At 46.0% G+C, this 20,284-nt stretch overlaps 1 protein-coding gene across 5 annotated transcripts in view; it reads left to right on the forward strand.

Moving 5' to 3' along the window:
* Positions 1-5,777: 5,777 nt before the first annotated feature.
* Positions 5,778-20,284, forward strand: part of CPSF1 (cleavage and polyadenylation specific factor 1) — a 147,918-nt gene continuing 133,411 nt past the window's right edge. For 3 of the 5 annotated variants that reach the window (XM_085893332.1, XM_085893335.1, XM_085893336.1), the window contains exon 1: positions 5,778-5,859. The gene's annotated coding sequence lies outside the window, so the exon portion shown is untranslated. The remainder of the gene's footprint in view (positions 5,860-20,284) is intronic. The other 2 variants (XM_085893334.1, XM_085893337.1) reach the window with 2 other exon arrangements.

The following is a 20,284-nucleotide window of genomic DNA, read 5'->3' on the forward strand; positions in this document are numbered from 1 at the left end:
TCCCCGCCAGGTGATCAAACTCGAACCACGCTCGCTGTGCTGATTTTCCCGGCGCTCCGTGCGCCCTACAATCCAATTGCTCTGGCCACGACTCAAAGTCAATACCGAGGAAAACAGGCACTCTGCACGCGTCGATCCGAAATGGCCTCGTCGCAATGTAATGTCCAGAGAGCAGTGAGGCACGTAGAGTCGTGAGGGTTTCCGTAACTCTGTTTATTGCGTGTCCGGATGTACACTACTCCGAGCCTCGAGCGGACGCGAACAGCTATATGCCCTGCAGACACGTGACGACCATCACAACTCCTCCACGCCCCCTCAACGCTCCCTGCCAATACACCACAGTCCGGTACAACAAATAATTAGCAGCCATCTTGCAAAATGGAGGCTATCTTTAAACTTGAGATGGCTACAGGTTATGTTTTTCTTAATTCAGCTTTTAATAAATGTTCAAACCAATGTTAGAGTGAAATTGCAGTAACCGTGAGCGGCCATTTTGGAAAATGGCTGCCACAGCCTTCCGGTTCCGGTTTTGAGCGGCAAGAGGTCTCCTTCGGGGCTCCCTGCTGACGTCCTCAAAGTTAAGTTCCGGTTGTTATTTGTCCCGTTTTAACTGTTTAATTTTCTCACCTACATGTTAATGTGTGTTCCTAGTTCGGTTTTGTTTCAAAAATCGTGCTATTTTGTGAGTATTTATGTCGACGTTCTTACCTGGTGTTTGAGGCCTAGTCCGAGGCTTGAGGCCTACCGGTTCCACTCGGTGTTCGATCGTTTTTTTTTGTTTGTTTGTTTGTTTGTTTGTTTTTTCTCCCCATTACCTTCAATTTCTATCCTCCCCATTACCTTCAATTTTCATCCTCCCCACTTTCCAAACATCCCCCATTCTCCCAACTAATCTTTCTCATCTCAAGAAAAAAAAAAAAAAAATATATATATATATATATATATATATATATATATATATACCCAACAACAACAACAACACGCTCACCTTCTCCCGATTCTGCTACTTCTTCTTCCTCTTAACTTCCTCCTCGTCTTTCTCGATTTCTTTTTTTTTTACACTTCCATGACCTAATCTGTTGAACTCTCTCATACATTAATATTAACAACAAAAACGATCTTATAATGCTTCATCTTCCTCTCTCACACATGTGGTACTCTTTACTGTTTCACAATGCACTACTCTTCTGCTATTTTAACAGACTGCTCTCATTTCGACCTCTCCTTCATTCCTTGCCTAAAAAATCCAACTATTACAGCGCTTCTTCTCTCCATGCTCTGAATTCGCCTTCATTGCATCCATCAAGAATTGTGTTAAATCGCATCTCTGACCTAAAACTTTTAAAAACCACAGTTTGTCATGGATGCTCACTTTCCATCAACCATTCTTTTTTTCCAACTTCAGTGCCAACTCACCCCCCTCACCCCCCTCACCCCTCACTCTCACTCTCACTCTCAAAGCAACCATCCCACTCTTCTCCCTCCAAGCCTACCACTCTCCTCTTTCAAAAATTCCGCCCTCACCTTTCTCCCACCTTTCAGCCCCCTCACTCTTCCTTCTCTAAGTTGCCCCCCTCTCATCCACCAACCTGCCTCCCTCCACTGCCCTCTCACCTCCATCTGTTCACTCCACATCCTCAAATCCTCAACTGCCATCTTCCTTGTCTCTTGTCCCCCTCTCCCCCAGCACCACAGAGCCTTTTCTCCTCCTCATTCGGCCCCCTCCCCTCGCTATTCTGCAATACCCCACACTCCTTCAGCAACCCTCCTTACCTCCCCCCTCGTCCCTCGTCCTACCCTCCCCCGCCCCTCCACCTCCTGCACCCAAAGCCTCCTCCCCTACCTCTTCATTAAAAGTGTGGACCTCAAATATCCGGGGCCTTCGCTCAAACCTTTCAGATCTTTCCATGCAGGTTGCCACTGACAAACCAGACATTATCTGCCTAACAGAAACTTTCCTCTCCCAAGACGTGTCTGACTCCCAAGTATCTCTCCCTGGTTACTCCCTCTTACGGTATGACAGACCTGAGCCTCGTCCTGGTGGAGGTGTTGCTCTCTTCATCAAAGACTCTATTCCTCACTCTCCCTGCACTGCCCTCACTCCCCCACACCCCCAGGAATACCTCTGGCTTCGGCTTCCCCTCCACTCCCACCTCATGTTTATATGTGTACTGTACCGTCCACCGAACAGTGATGACTCCATTTACACCTCACTCTCCGAAAACATGGACCATCTTCTATCTTCTCATCCAAACTCTCTCTTCCTCTTATGTGGTGACTTCAATTGTCATCACGCCAGTTGGCTAGGTGTGGGTACCTCTCTCACCTGCCATGGGACATCAGCAAAAGCTTTCTGTGACTCATTGGGACTGACTCAATCGGTCAACTTCCCGACCCGGATCTCAACCAATGGTACTCCATCTCTTCTGGATCTGATTTTGACAAATTTCCCTGACAATATCTGCTGCTCTTCCTTCGCTCCAATTGGTTCTTCTGACCACGTCCTTGTTAAAGTGGACATCTCTCTGGCTGTTATCAGAGAACCACCTCACCGCCGTCGAGTCTGGCATTTCACTCAAGCCGACTGGAAGGGTCTCCGAGCAGCCATCAAACTTACAGACTGGTCTCCTATCACTACTTTCTCAAACATCAACTCATCCTGGGAATTCTTTCAAAGAAACTTGCTCTCCCTCATGCACAGATTTATCCCCTCTCGTGTTCAGTTGTCTTACCCTTTCTCCCGCCCTTGGTTTACTGAAGCTTGTGGTGAGGCAGTTGTCCTGAAACAACTTGCCTTTGCCTCATGGAAAGCAAACCCAACTGAGGGCAATCTCAGTTCTTTCCACAAAGCTCGGAACAAGTGTGTATCTACCCTCAGGAGAGCCAGAAAACAACATCTTTCTCATCTCAAGTCTGAACTCTCAAACCTCTCTCCCTCCTCAAAATCCTGGTGGCGTTTAATCAAATCTGTTTCTGGTGTATGTTCCCCCTCCATCCCCTCCCTTACCTCAAATGGCCGCACTGCTGATTCCACACGTGATAAAGCTGAATGTCTAAACTCGGTGTTTGCAGCTAAATCTTGTGTCCCAAACCCATCACTATCTCTACCCACTTTACCCAGTCGCACCAAACTGTCCCTGGACTCTGTATCCTTTTCTCCTGACAAGGTGGAGAGCTTGCTTTCAAACCTCGAGTCAGATTCTGCAACCGGTCCAGACGGCATCAGCCCACGTGTCCTCAAAGCCTGCTCTTCTGCTCTTGCTCACCCTCTCTCTGTTCTATTCACCCTCTCATTTGCCCAAGGTCATCTGCCATCTGCTTGGAAATCTGCTAACATCACTGCCCTGCATAAAAAGGTGCAAAAACAGATCCCTGTAACTACAGACCAATCAGCCTTCTCCCAATCATCAGCAAGGTTATGGAATCCATCATCGCTTCAGACATGAAATCCTTCCTCTTCTCCAATGGCTTGATTTCCAATCATCAATTTGGTTTCAGACCAGGTCACTCTACCCTGGATATGCTGCTACTGCTCTCCCATCAATGGATGGAGGTCCTCAATGCCAGACAGGAAATCCGAGCCGTATCCCTGGACATATCACGTGCTTTTGACACAGTCTGGCACCCTGCCCTACTCACCAAACTCTCTTCCCATGGTATTCAAGGCCATCTCCACTCATGGCTCGCAGACTTCCTCTCCTGTCGCAGTCAACGTGTGGCCCTAAATGGAGTTCTTTCATCCCCTCTTCCTGTGCAGGCTGGAGTTCCTCAAGGTAGCGTTCTGGGCCCTGTTCTTTTTCTGGTTTTCATCAATGATCTCTCGGACTCTCTGGAAAATCCTCTATTTCTCTTTGCCGATGACTCCACCCTCTGCCGTACCATCTGTCATCCCTCAGACCGGCAAGCAGCAGCTTCTTCGCTCACTGCAGATCTGGATAAAATCACAAACTGGTCCAACACGTGGAACATGTCTTTCAATCCAGACAAATCTCACACTCTCACTATGTCTCTTCGAAAGGACCGTTTACAAAACCCCCCCATCCACTTTCTCAACAATCCTCTGGAAGAAGTCTTTTCTTTCAAGCTTCTGGGTCTCACTATCTGCCATGACCTTTCCTGGGAAAGTCACATTTCCAACCTTGCCTCAAAAGCCAGTCGCCGACTGGGAATCCTCCGTCGTGCAAAGTCCTTCCTCGGCCCTCTTGAGCTCCTGACCACTTACAAAGCTTTTGTCCGTAGCCTGATGGAGTACTGCTCTCCCCTCTGGGCTGGTGCTCCTGCCTCCCACCTTTCTCGACTTCACGCTGTCAAAACCAGGGCATTTAAGATCATCGGCATCTCCCGCAATGAAGCTGAGTCTTTGGGCCTCTCACTCAATCACCGCAGGTTGGTCGGTGGTCTTTCTGTCTTCTACCGACTCCTCTCCAGCCTTGCCCCCCCTGCTCTCTCTGCGATTTGTCCCAACCACATTTCCACAGGGCGCTCAAGGTCCGCCAACAACCCCCTTCTGGTAAAACTACCAAAATCACGAATCACTGCTCATCTTCACTCTTTCATTCCTCTTTTTTCCCGCCTTTGGAATAAACTTCCTCACTCTATTCTTTCCCATTCTTCCCTCCAGGCTTTCAAAACAGCTGTTCACCACCACCTCTTATCTTCCCCCATCCAAATCCTCGATCTTTTCTACCCCCGATAATCCACCCAAGCCCACAGTTCACCTGTGTCTGTTCCCCAATGTTTTGTCCCTTCCACTCCCGCCCCTCTTGTCTCATGCCTCCTTGCTGTGAGTTGTGTGTTCGCTCTCATACGAGCCTCGACCAAGGTATACAAAAAAAAAAAAAAAAAAAAAAAAAAAAGCCATCAGCGGCTGAATTTGAGATGGCCCAATATCCATATCTGTTCATAATATGTTAGGCTACTAGTGTGCCAAATTTGGTGCTTTCCTCACAAAATGCACAATTGTTATGCTAAGTTGCCCCACTGAAGGAGGTTATATCTGTGTGGGTTGGAGTATAACATGTCGTGTCCAGACATCTCCCGACGGTGGTGGGGTGAATGTCAAAAAACAATTCTACCATCTTGCGTTCATCACAACTAATACAAAGTTAAAAAGCATGAAAATGCTTGAGAGAAGTCGGGGGAAAAATGTTATTAATTATTATATACATCGCCAATCGTGATTCGTCGACCAAACCCAATTACCTTCCCTGTTCCCCCATACAAAAAAAATCATGATTTTTAACTACAGTTCTCTACTTCTTCTTCTTCTTCTTGTTCTTCTTGTTCTTCTTCTTGTTCTTTTTCTTCTTGTTCTTCTTCTTCTTGTTCTTCTTCTTGTTCTTCTTCTTCTTGTTCTTCTTCTTCTTGTTCTTCTTCTTCTTGTTCTTCTTCTTGTTCTTCTTCTTCTTGTTCTTCTTCTTCTTGTTCTTCTTCTTCTTGTTCTTCTTCTTCTTGTTCTACTTGTTCTTCTTCTTGTTCTTCTTCTTGTTCTTCTTCTTGTTCTTCTTCTTGTTCTTCTTCTTGTTCTTCTTCTCTCCGCTTCCCTGTCCGTTTGTACGTAATACCTATATGGCCTGGAAGCGGCGTATTTTATATTTGCACAGTGATTGTGCGCCATGGCAGTGTAGTTAGCGTCATTATGCTTAACGCGGTTTAATGTTTTTTCGATAAAGATTGGTCTCTTCGAAAAGTTATATTTCAGATTGTTTATCATTTCATTTGCCGTTTATACATCGTTCTGTTTTTTTTCCATCGATTGAATTTCTCCAAAAATGAAAATGAAGGAAACACGTGGTCATGTCGTTCGCCTGGCTGTGAGGGTTTCTTCGTTTCGGCTCGAATGATTCGTTCCTTGTGAAGGTAATCGTATGTTCGTGCAGACTTGGGATGTGTTCTGGAAAATTGTTTTCTTCATATATGACGATAAATCTGTCTAAAATTACTTTTAAATGTTGCACGATTATTGTAGTATCGGTAAACATCGATTTATTTTACTCGTGGAAACCACACGATGATGATGATGATGATGATTGTGATGATTGTGGTTTGAAGTTTTAAAATTATTCCAACAGTTCCCATAACGTTTCATTTTGGAGCAGATGATCTTATAGTTTTTGCTTTTCCGTGCACTTGGTAGCTGGACGTAGTTGTCAAACAACCCCTGAGTAAGAATTTGTACACACGATACAGTGTTCCTTCCAACCAATACAGTACAGTGTTCCTTCCAACCAATACAGTACAGTGTTCCTTCCAACCAATACAGTACAGTGTGCCTTCCGACCAATACAGTACAGTGTGCCTTCCGACCAATACAGTACAGTGTGCCTTCCAACCAATACAGTACAATGTTCCTTCCAAACAATGCAGTACAGTGTTCCTTCCGACCAATACAGTAGTGTTCCTTCCGACCAATACAGTACAGTGTGCCTTCCGACCAATACAGTACAGTGTGCCTTCCGACCAATACAGTACAGTGTGCCTTCCGACCAATACAGTACAGTGTGCCTTCCGACCAATACAGTACAGTGTGCCTTCCGACCAATACAGTATAGTGTGCCTTCCGACCAATACAGTACAGTGTGCCTTCCGACCAATACAGTACAGTGTGCCTTCCGACCAATACAGTACAGTGTGCCTTCCGACCAATACAGTACAGTGTGCCTTCCGACCAATACAGTATAGTGTGCCTTCCGACCAATACAGTACAGTGTGCCTTCCGACCAATACAGTACAGTGCTCCTTCCAACCAATGCAGTACAGTGCACCTTCCAACCAATACAGTACAGTGTTCCTTCCAACCAATACAGTACAGTGTTCCTTCCAAACAATGCAGTACAGTGTTCCTTCCAACCAATACAGTACAATGTTCCTTCCAAACAATGCAGTACAGTGTTCCTTCCAACCAATACAGTACAGTGTTCCTTCCAAACAATGCAGTACAGTGTTCCTTCCAACCAATACAGCACAGTGTGCCTTCCAACCAACACAGTACAGTGTTCCTTCCAGACAACACACAGTACAGTGTTCCTTCCAGACAACACACAGCACATTGTACACAACACACGGCACATTGTACACAACACCTTGTACACGGCACATTGTACACAACACCTTGTACACTGCACACGGCACATTGTACACGGTACCTTGTACACTACACACGGCACCTTGTACACAACACACGGCACATTGCACACAACACACGACGCCTTGCACACAATACACGGCACCTTGTACACAACATTTTGCACACAACACACGGCACCTTGTACACGACACACGGCACCTTGTACACGACACACGGCACCTTGTACACGACACACAGCACCTTGTACACAAATGCTGTACTCGTGTCGTTGCATGCAGTTCTGTGCTCTGCCTGGAACACAGGCATCATCCCAACCGACTGGAAGAGGGGCTTTGTTGTCCCTTTCTGGAAAGGGAAGGATGATTGCCAAGACTGCAACAACTACCGAGGGGTGACGCTGCTCTCAGTGCCGGGCTATGTCTTTGCTCGGATAATTCTTGATAGGGTTCGCCATCATCTGCTTGAGCAGCAGCGTCCAGAGCAGTCGGGCTTTACACCAAAGAGGTCAACGATTGACCGTATCCTTGCACTTCGTGTCCTCACCGAACGCAGACGAGAGTTTCGGCAGGGGCTGCTTGCAGCCTATGTTGATCTCTGTAAAGCGTTCGATTCAGCGAATCGGGATGTCCTCTGGAGGATTCTTGGTCTTCGTGGGGTGCCACCAAAACTGATCGATCTGATGTCTGAACTCTACTCTGGTACTGAGAGTGCTGTGAAATGTGGTGGTACCATCTCTGACTTATTTCCAGTTGTTACTGTAGTTCGTCAGGGGTGTGTACTGGCCCCCACACTTTTCAGCACTTGTCTGGACTGGATTCTGGGGAGGATGTCGGAGAGATCAAGCTGCGGTGCATCGTTTTGGAATGTCAAGATCTCTGACCTTAATTTCGCAGATGATGCAGTCATCTTTGCAGAGACTCTACATATCCTTTTTGGGGGCCCTCGAGGTGCTGAATGAGGAGTCGGAGCCGCTGGGATTACGGGTTTCCTGGGTCAAAACTAAGATCCAGGCTTTCAATGACATCTTGGATGCTGATGTCCTGTCTGTGCCTGTTTGTGGTGAGGATGTTGAGGTCCTGGAGAGATTCACTTACCTTGGCAGTGATATTCATGTCTCTGCTGGCTGCGAGTCAGAGGTCAATAGACATCTGGGTCGGGCCTAGGGCGTCATGGATTTACTGGATAAAGGGGTGTGGCGCTGCCGGTACCTGTGCGGGAGGACGAAAGTCTTCAGGTCCTTGGTGCTTCCAGTGTTGCTCTATGGATGCGAGACTTGGACTCTGACCAAGGATCTGAGACGGAGACTTAATTCCTTTGTTACCAGGTCTCTGGAGAATCTTTGGCTATCGCTGGTTGGACTTTGTGTCCAACGAGCGGTTGCTGAGAGAGACTAAAATGAGATTTGTTACCTGCATAGTCTGTGAGCATCAGCTGTGACTGTATGGACATGTGGCTCATTTTCCTGATGCTGATCCTGCTAACCAGATTCTCTCAGCGAGGGGTCTCGTGACTGTAGGAAGCCAATGGGCCGACCATGTTCCTCGTGGTTGCAGCAGGTTGATTGGCATCTCAAGTACATGGGAATGGGCCAGGCATCTGCTTGGGGGATGGCCAGATGGAGGCCCCTGGAGTACTGGCGGAAAGTGGACGCAGCGACGCGTTGCTCTGGCGCATGCTCCCATACCTGACCTGGCGAGGCACATTGTATATAACACACGGAACCTTGTACACGACACACGGCACATTGTACACGACACACGGCACCTTGCACGCGGCACCTTGTATACGGCACCTTGCACACGACGCACGGCACCTTGCACACGACGCACGGCACGTTGCACACGACGCACGGCACGTTGCACACGACGCACGGCACGTTGCACACGACGCACGGCACGTTGCACACGACGCACGGCACGTTGCACACGACGCACGGCACGTTGCACACGACGCACGGCACGTTGCACACGACGCACGGCACGTTGCACACGACGCACGGCACGTTGCACACGACGCACGGCACGTTGCACACGACGCACGGCACGTTGCACACGACGCACGGCACGTTGCACACGACGCACGGCACGTTGCACACGACGCACGGCACGTTGCACACGACGCACGGCACGTTGCACCACGACGCACGGCACGTTGCACACGACGCACGGCACGTTGCACACGACGCACGGCACGTTGCACACGACGCACGGCACGTTGCACCGCGACGCACGGCACGTTGCACACGACGCACGGCACGCGTTGCACACGACGCACGGCACGTTGCACACGACGCACGGCACGTTGCACACGACGCACGGCACGTTGCACCACGACGCACGGCACGTTGCACCTGACGCACGGCACGCGTTGCACACGACGCACGGCACGTTGCACACGACGCACGGCACGTTGCACACGACGCACGGCACGTTGCACACGACGCACGGCACGTTGCACACGACGCACGGCACGTTGCACACGACGCCGCGACACGTTGCACACGACGCACGGCACGTTGCACACGACGCACGGCACGTTGCACACGACGCACGGCACGTTGCACACGACGCACGGCACGTTGCACACGACGCACGGCACGTTGCACACGACGCGCCGCGACACGTTGCACACGACGCCACGGCACGTTGCACACGACGCACGGCACGTTGCACACGACGCACGGCACGTTGCACACGACGCACGGCACGTTGCACACGACGCCGCGGCACGTTGCACACGACGCACGGCACGTTGCACACGACGCACGGCACGTTGCACACGACGCACGGCACGTTGCACACGACGCCGCGGCACGTTGCACACGACGCACGGCACGTTGCACACGACGCACGGCACGTTGCACACGACGCACGGCACGTTGCACACGACGCACGGCACGTTGCACACGACGCACGGCACGCGTTGCACACGACGCACGGCACGTTGCACACGACGCACGGCACGTTGCACACGACGCACGGCACGTTGCACACGACGCACGGCACGTTGCACACGACGCACGGCACGTTGCACACGACGCACGGCACGTTGCACACGACGCACGGCACGTTGCACCTGACGCCGCGGCACGTTGCACCTGACGCCGCGGCACGTTGCACCGCGACGCCGCGACGCGTTGCACCTGACGCACGGCACGTTGCACACGACGCCGCGACGCGTTGCACACGACGCACGGCACGTTGCACACGACGCACGGCACGTTGCACACGACGCACGGCACGTTGCACACGACGCACGGCACGTTGCACACGACGCACGGCACGTTGCACACGACGCACGGCACGTTGCACACGACGCACGGCACGTTGCACACGACGCACGGCACGTTGCACACGACGCACGGCACCTTGCACACGACGCACGGCACCTTGCACACGACGCACGGCACCTTGCACACGACGCACGGCACCTTGCACACGACGCACGGCACCTTGCACACGACGCACGGCACCTTGCACACGACGCACGGCACCTTGCACACGACGCACGGCACCTTGCACACGACGCACGGCACCTTGCACACGACGCACGGCACCTTGCACACGACGCACGGCACCTTGCACACGACGCACGGCACCTTGCACACGACGCACGGCACCTTGCACACGACGCACGCCACCTTGCACACGACGCACGCCACCTTGCACACGACGCACGCCACCTTGCACACGACGCACGCCACCTTGCACACGACGCACGCCACCTTGTACACGACGCACGCCACCTTGTACACGACGCACGACACATTGTACACGACACACGACACATTGTACACGGCACACGACACATTGTACACGGCACATTGTAAACAACACACGGCACCTTGGACACGACACAGACGTTGCAATGCTGGATAACAGGAGCCGGAAAAAGAAAAATGGAATAGTAGAGTGGAATTGATGTGGTGTTTTCCAGCGGAGGGGTTGGGGTTGATATTTGGAGGTGATTTGATGAAGCATGGATGTCTTGAATTGGGTCGTTATGAAGGAGGACATGTTGGGGAAGGCTCTTGTGAGGAGAATGGATATTGGAGTCACACAAAGTTTGAAACTATTTGTAGCCAACTCAGGGTACTAAGCCAGCTTTGGTTATCTGACTGAAATATGCAATTTGGTGTGTCTGTCTGTATGTATGTCATGCCTCGTGTTGGCTTCATGGTTAGTGTGGTGGGCTTGAGATCCTAGGATCCTGAGTTAAAATCACCCTCAGCTGTTCTTGCTCACTTACATCCTACACAATGGAAACCTAAAAGGGTTGAACATTACAAGAAATACGAGAATACTTTAAATGTTAAAGATTTAAAGTTTCCAATGTCATTGAGAGATATTCCTAAATTTGAGAAAATGAATAATCTCTCTGTTTATGTATATGGATTAACGCAGTACTACTCAAAGTGGTGGTACGCGGACCGTTGCCGGTACGCAAGTCATTGGCTGCCGGTCCACGGCGAGTTTCCAGTTTCACATTATCATAATATTAACATGTAAGTTATAAAATGAAAATGTATAAAATCTTGAAAAATAATATATTTAAGCCGACAAATTCAAAATATGAGAGAGAAGTCTATATATATATGTATATATATATATATATATATATATATATATATATATAGCCTGGTGTTGGCGCAGTGGTTAGGGCAGCGGCTTGGGATCCAAGAGGTCCTGAGTTCAAGCCCCGTTGAGCCACTGAATTAATACACCAGGGGGTTGACTCAGCCTGTCATCCTTCCGAGGTCGGCGAAATGAGTACCAGTATACTGGGCCGGTGTATACCCCGGTTAAAATAGGTGTACCATATCCCTGTGTCGTAAGAGGCGACCAGGGTTGCGTCAGGAAGGGCATCCGGCGTAAAACATGTGCCAAATCACTATGCGGATCATACGGATGATCCGCTGTGGCGACCCCTCACGGGAGCAGCCGAAAGAAGCGGATATATATATATATATATATATATATATATATATATATATATATATATATATATATATATATATATATATATATATATATATATATATATATATATTGTTGCGAATTCACGCCCGCCGGCGTGCGAACGGCCACGTGACTCGAATTGCGGCACGTCGCCCACCGGACGGACAATTCCGCCGTTACCCTCTCGGACTAACGCCGGGAGCTAGTCACGGGTGGGCCTTTCGGCCTCACCACGATCGTGCCAATCGGCCACCCGCGTGGGATAGGGTTGTTTGCCAAACTCGACCTACCTAAGTACCCACGCGGAGGGTAGACCGGGCGATCGCACCTCGCCGCAGGTCGACCCCGGACACGGGCCGCTTAAGCGACCCGTTCCGTACTATTGGGATAACCGAGCGGTGTTATCGTTGGCCTCGACGGTTCTGATTAATTATCGGGTGTATTAAGCCCACTACCAACCCTTTACGTGAAGCAAGATGGAGATTCAATTAAAGAAAAGACGAAGCGAAACCGGAAAACAGTTCAACATGATGCACATTTATTCCGTGGCACACGGAGAGCACACATATACAATTAAAACAATTATGCACAAAAAGCAGATGTAACAAAAGAAACAATGACGCAGAGATACTACCGACTCGGACCGACACACGGCAACACTTAAACAGTTTTACTTCACCAGACTGGCGCCACACACACACGTTTACACAGAAACAAAAGAAAAGGGCCACCCTCAAAGACAAGGGGGCAGATGGGGCCTGTGGGCCAATATTTGCGCGGGACCTGAAAGAGCGGTCAGGTCCGTGAGACCGGGTGGGTCCTACCCGTGTCTTTGTGATGAGCCGCAAATGTGGCAGCGCGGCGGTGCCCCGACTTCGTGCTCCTTCGCGGGTTTCGTTGGCACTGCTTGGAGTGGAGTGGGAACGGGGCCCCCTTTTCGCACTATCTCAGCGCGGGGGAAAAAGGGGGGGGGGAATTGTTGATGCTCTGAGGAAAGAGTATAGCTGGCTTGCTTGGGTCCCGTGACGAGCGATTCCACCGCGACCTCGTCGCCGACCGCCGTCTTCCTTGCCTCGGACCCGAACTACTCGGTCTCTTCCCCCAATTCTCCTCAGCCGACTGCCGAAAACCACCGGGACACCCTCTCCTCCCGACTCGACTCTGCCCAAAACATTCTCTCCGCTCTTCTGCCACTCTCCGCTCTTCCAAGGCCGACTCTGCCCAAACCGACTCTGCCCAGATTTGCCTCGCGCTCAGCGCTTTATAGGCCGGCAGGAGAACCCTTATGCATATTTCCGGATCAGTACGAGGTCGGGGGTGGAGCCACGCTCTCCCATTGGACGGAGAAAAAGGGGCGTCAATCTCCCCTGATCCTAGAATTTGCATATCTCGATTCTACACCGACGCGCCTGGAGGCGGGGCCAAACCGCCCCGCGCTTGCTGATTGGACGGATCAGAAGTGGGCGTGTAGCATTCCTGATCCGAATTCTCCTCGGAAAGGCCGCATTTTGCACTCGCGGCTCGGCGCGCGTCCTGTACGAGCCCAGGACAGCCTGACGCTCGGTGCTCACAGGTGGTGCGGGAATGGCCGCGGAAGGAGAGAGGTGAAGGTGGTGGAGGGTTTATGGTGGTGGTTTATGGCCATGGTGCCGTTTGGAATGGCGGTGATGCGATGTTTGCGGGAGCGAGTTGTGAAGGTAAAGATCGTGGCTGTTGGCGTTGTTGTTGTTGTGAAGCGGCGTTGTGGTTGGTGGTTGTTGTGTGATGGCGGTTGAGACGTAGTTGGTTCAAAATAAAGACAACAGAAAAACGGCTATCTCAAAGGGTTGCAGCCCGAATGAATCACATTTATTCCCTCCAAGCAACGGGTTTGGGCTAACTACACATGTACTTACAGAGATATCTCACCTACGGGACCTGAATGGTGGTTTGCAAATTTCCTCAACCGCAACTATATATATATATATATATATATATATATATATATATATATATATATATATATATATATATATATATATATATATATATACATACTAGCGATACCCGTACACATGCACGGGATAGCAGTACAACATAGCTGGTAGCAGACGACAGACCGTACACGGGGAATGACAAAAATACGCATTGTGCAAAATGCAAGTGGTACTATGGAACGCCAAGACTTCCCAAACATTGTCGGCATGTCCGCTAAGTGCCACAGCAATTTCATAGGGACCGTGTGATGGCGAGCCGAGTTTTTAGTGTGCAAGCTTGGTATTATAATATATATATACATATACATATATATATATATATATATATATATATATATATATATATATATATATATACATATACATATATATTAAAAAATGTGTCAACTTTTATTATATTTTAATATTTTTCCGGTATAAATTAATATTACGACAGATGTTCAAACAATATTTTCTCGGATCATAAACAAATATTAATATGGTACCGGTCCCTGGCACATTGGTAAAAAAAACCTTCCAGTCCGCCACATCAGATAGTTTGAGAAGCACTGGATTAACGGATACAAACAAAGTTCAGATATTAAAAATTTCAAACATCTATAAAAATGATGAAACACACATTGACCTCCTCTACTTTACTTCAAAGGAAAAATCACATTATGCTTTCATCAAAAATTTATCAAGATTAACCAAATCACAACTATATAAGAGAAAATGTAAAACGTATCCTTGGAAGAGATGTCTCAACTCCTTTCATACAAAAGAACGATTAAATCAACATTCGAAATATTGCAGTAATCATAATTCAACCGTAATCAATTTACCAAAAGCAGGTTCAAACATATCATTCAAAGATTTTAACAAATCTATACGACATCCGTTTGTGATATATGCTGATTTTGAAAGTATCCTTGAAAATATAGATACTGTTTCTCCAAATCCAAATAAAATCATACACAAATAAATATCAACAAGCTCAAATGAGCCAAGATCCTCGTCCTCTTAATGATGACGTCATAAAAACGAATATGACGTCATTGTGATGTATCAGGTTTGCGATAAATTATCTGTGCTAATGCCTGGCTTGATTCCCGCAAACAAAATTCAAACAGCTTGCCTCGTTTCGGAGATAATGGTATAGGCGATTTCCATTAGTGGTGATATTATGACGTCAACTTTTTTTCTCGGAAGAATTTCCAAAATTGGAGATGGTTACTGCCTGCGCGTGGGCTTTCTGCATATACATGGCAAGTTTCACGAAGATCCGATGAAAACTCTGGGTTGTGAAACAAAAAATGTCAAAAAATAGGAATGATGTCATAAAAATTGATATGACATCATATGTGCGGTAATTCATCTCTGCTAATGCCCTGTTCGATTCCCGCAAACAGAATTCAAAAACCTTGCCTAGTTTCGGAGATAATTTTTTAAGCGATTTCCATTAGCGGAGATATTTTGACGTCATAACTTTTTGTTCTCGAAGGAATTTTCAAAATCGGAGATGGTTCCTGTCTGCGCAGGGTATTTTTACATATATATGCCAAGTTTCAGGAAGTTTCGATGAAAACTGTAGGCTGTGAAACAAAAAGGCCACAAGAAGAAGATGAAGAACAACAACCTCTGTAAGACTTGAAGATCCTCCATGAGGATCTAAAAACATACTCCTTGTGGTTTCTGTTATTATATCAAATTATCTGTTGGTGATGAAGACAACAAGTTAGAACTTTATAGAGGAGAAGATGCCTCAGAGGGGTTTGTAAGACGATTGGAAAAAGACTGTATGAGACTAAGAGAAACTAGAACTGCCACTTTATAACTGCTGGCAGTGATGAGTGGGTGCCCAGACGTCTGCCTTTGATACAACATGAGACTTAAATGAGAATTTTACAAAGTTTCCCTTCAATAGGATAAGTGCTTCCAGAAAAAACATTATTTAATAGTGATACAAATACAGCCCTGCTTCGAGACAGCGCGGGACTGACAAGTAACGAACCGGGTCGCACAAAGTGTTCAATCTATTTATTACTGATGCAGTTAGCCCTTTTTACTGGGGACATCGTCGGCTTCAATTGAATTGCTATTCCTGTACCCTCAAACGTATGCAGGTGCAGCCAAGTGAGCCTTCTGGAAAAAAAAATCGAAAAAGTTCTGATTCAAATAATTAAATAATTTTGACTGCCAAACCGTGTGGCTGATGGGGTTGAAATTTTAAACCTATGTTGCACATGTTGGCTCATTTATAAATGTGAACTTTCGCATATATTGATTCAGCAGTTCCAGAGTAAATATTAGCGAACGCAGTGAGCTTCATACTTAACGCGTGCACGTGAGAGAATAGGAAACAACAACAACAACAACAACAACAACAACAACAACAACACAATACCCCTGACTATTTGGAATCTGTGTCATTGGATATGACCTTTTGCTTCCGGTTGTTGTCAAACGCTGTGCGGTGTATAAACACGATTGGGTTTTATTTCTATCTTGTGAATATTACTTAACGCGTGCACATGAGAGAATAGGAAACAACAAAAACAACACAATACCCTGGCAATTGTGAATCTGTGTCGTTGGCTATGACCATTTTGCTTCCGTTTTTGTTTTGTTTCTGTTTTTTTTTTTGTTTCCGGTTTTTGTCATGGGGAATGATGCATGCCGGGAGATCATGACCAGAAATGTTTATTTATTTATTCAATTATTTTTTTCCCAAAGTTAATTTTATACTTCTGAAAGTGATTTTTTTTTTTCATGACAGGAAGTGTTTATTTTGTATGTAACATTACCGGGAGTAATTTTGAAACTCTTTCCGGAACTTTTAATTTCTTTTATTCTTGACCAGAAGTGATCGTTTATTTATTTATTTATTCAATTATTTTTTTCCCAAAGTTAATTTTAATAAAGATATCTCCCGCATCATCAAAAAATATTTTTTAATCGTGATTTACATTATTTGTTCGCTGATCCCGAATCCAGGCCGAAGTAACCGGAAATTGCGTCAAAACCATCAGCTGTGCGGTGCTTACATGTACCATGGTATAGTTGGCAAGCATACAGTTGTGAACAAGTTTTATGTAAAGTCAGAAGCGAATGTAAGAAGAATTCTACGTTCGCTTCGAGACTTTGCCTATTCCATATTACTTAATATTTTTCCTTCAATCCAACATGGCTGCCAAACAGTGTGACCACTCCTTGGCTTTTTTCACAAGATCTTGGCTATTCGTTGTTCACCTTGGTGTGTTGGTTTTCTATAGGTTTTCTTGGCGTATGGGTTTTCTATTATCATCGCTTTTCCGAAACCTTGTGAATCCTTGGCTTTTTTTCATTGGCTCACCTTAGCATTTATGAAAATGAGGAGTGGTCACACTGCTGGAAATTTCAACTCGTCATTCCCCATGACTGCTACATCATAACTGTGAAGTTTCATATTTATTGATTCAGCAGTTCCAGAGTAAACATTAATTAATATTTTTCCTTCAATCCAATATGGCTGCCAAATGATATGTCGTACATCAAAAAGGGTGTAGAACTTTTTGTTTGTCATGTAGAGTTTCGCCTCAGTCTGTTCAGCCATTTCAGAGAAGAAGACTTTCATAGTTATTAATTTTAAATCCAATATGGCTGCCGTACTATGTGACCTATTACATCATAAATTTAAATTCTCCCTATAATGTGGTGGTGGATCATGCTTAAGTTTCATGTTCATCAGACAAGGTGCATTATTCTATCCAAGATGGAGGCCAAACCATGTGACTTGTGACAATTTTTACCATATATGCAGACGTGGTGTATGATAGTTGCCAAGTTTCACTTCGATAGGATAAGTGGTTCCAGAGAAAACAGTATTTAATATTGTTTTTGAATCCAACATGGCTGCCAAACCATGTTACCTATTAATTATTCACTAGCATAACCTGCGCTCTGCGCGACATGTTGGGGTGGGTGTGTTTGAGAAAGGAACTGATGCAGAGTATCAGAAGTAATTTTACTTTAATGCAGTAAGTGGAATACGATTTCACTGTTTCAGAACCATTTTATTTACTTTTTTTGTATCATGCACCTCATATGGTCTTTGAGATAATGTAAGCCGAATATCACGTTACTCGAGCTCAGAACAAAGTCGAAGATAGCGCGACACGAAGCCACAAACTCAGAAATGATATATAAGATGAACAAACCTATCTTTACTACCCTTGAGCAATACTTTTGTGAAGTTTCCCCTTGATCTGTTGAGCCGTTCTGTAGAAGATGTTTGAAGGTTTTAGGGTTAATTCAATATGGCCACCAAACCATGTGACATCAATTTGAAATTAACAAACTTGTGGAGGGATGTCTTGGGGAAAGTGTGTGTGAATTTTTGCCTCCATCTGTCCAGCCGTTCTGGAGAAGAAGATTTAAAAAATTTATTAGTTTTCAATCCAAGATGGCTGACGAACCATGTGATCTATGACATCATAAATTTATATTCTGCTTCCAATCGTGTAGTGGAACACGTTTGTGAAGTTTCGTGTTTATCGGACCAGGTGCGTTTTCTATCCAAGACGGCTACCAAACCATGTGACATGTGACTTCATAATTTTGAACGTATATGCAGGCATGGGGGTAAATTATGGTAGCCAAGTTTTGCTTCGATAGGTTATGTGGTTCCAGTGAAAACATTATTTAATATAATTCTTGAATCAAACATGGCTGCCAAACCATGTGACCTATCAAATAGAAATTAACAAAATTATATTCACTACTCGTGTGCAATACGTTTGTGAAGCTTCCCCTTGATCTGACTAGCTGTTCTGGAGAAGTAGATGTTTGAAGGTTTTAGGGTAAATTCAATATGGCCACCAAACCATGTGACCTATCAATTAGAAATTAACAAACTTGTGAAAGGATGTCTTGGGGAAAGTGTGTGTGAAATTTTGCCTCAATCTGTCCAGCCGTTCTGGAGAAGAAGATTTTTAAAATTTATTAATGTTCAATCCAAGATGGCTAACGAACCATGTGACCTATGACATCATAAATTTACATTCTGCCTTCAATCCTGTAGTGGAATACGTGTGTGAAGTTTCGTGTTAATCGGATAAGGTGCGTTTTTCTATCCAAGATGGCCACCAAACCATGTGACTTTTGACATCATAATTTTTACTATGTATGCAGACATGATAGAAGATGATAGTTGCAAATTTTCGCTTCGTTAGGTTATGTGATTCCCGAGAAAACATTATTTAATATTTTTCTTGAATCCAACATGGCTGCCAAACCATGCGACCTTATCAATTAGAAATTAACAAACTTATATTGACTATTCGTGAGCAATACTTATGTGAAGTTTCCCTTTGATCTGACCAGCCGTTCTGGAGAAGATGTTTGAAGGTTTTGGGGTAAATTCAAGATGGTCACCAAACCATGTGACCTATCAATAAGAAATTAACAAACTTGAAAAAGGACGTCATGGGGAATGTGTGTGTAAAGTTTCGCCTCAATCTGTCCAACCGTTCTGGAGAAGATTAAAAATTAAAAAAAAAAAAAAAAAAATGGCTGCCAAACCAAGTCACCTATGACGTCACAATTTTTTTTTTCTACAGTGAATTGTGTAGATGATGCTCAAATTTCAGATTTTTCATATGCAGCGTTCTACTTGACGAATTTTCACCGGGATACCGCTTCACTGATGACGTCACGAAAAATCACCCGTCTTCCCCATTGGGAGTTCATTACAATGTATTAAGCGAAATATTTTTCCAATGCACCGTTTCAGAGATACAGAGGTCCAAAGTTTATCGGTTTTTTTCAAGATGGCTCCTGTACCACATGACCTATGACGTCACAATTATCAATTTAGTATGCTATCAAAAAAGATACATACTATGGTGAAAATTTTGTGTCGATCGGACTTACCGTTCCCGAGAAAATGATTTTTAAAGTGCAAGAACCCGCAATTGCCGGCGGAAGAAAAATAAGAAATAAGAAATAAACAGAAGAAAAACAATGTTACCCAGTCCATTAGACTGGGTACCCTAATAATGGTTGAAACCTAAAAAAAAAGTCATAAACAAAGGGAGAGAAAAAGGAATTTAGAAAGAACAGTATCTGTCATATTTGTGAGGAGAAAATTGAGGGAGAGGTCAAAGTTCAGGATTATTGTCATCTGACTGGAAAATATAGAGGTCCTGCTCATTCCCGTTGTAATCTTAATTACAAGCCCCCAAACTTTATTCCTGTCTTTCTTCACAACAACGCTCACTATGACACACACCTATTTATAAATG

This window comes from Eptatretus burgeri, chromosome 8 (genome assembly GCF_056783735.1).
Source record: "Eptatretus burgeri isolate ZD-2024b chromosome 8, Ebu_testis_v1, whole genome shotgun sequence".
In the NCBI taxonomy this organism is placed as follows: domain Eukaryota; kingdom Metazoa; phylum Chordata; class Myxini; order Myxiniformes; family Myxinidae; genus Eptatretus; species Eptatretus burgeri.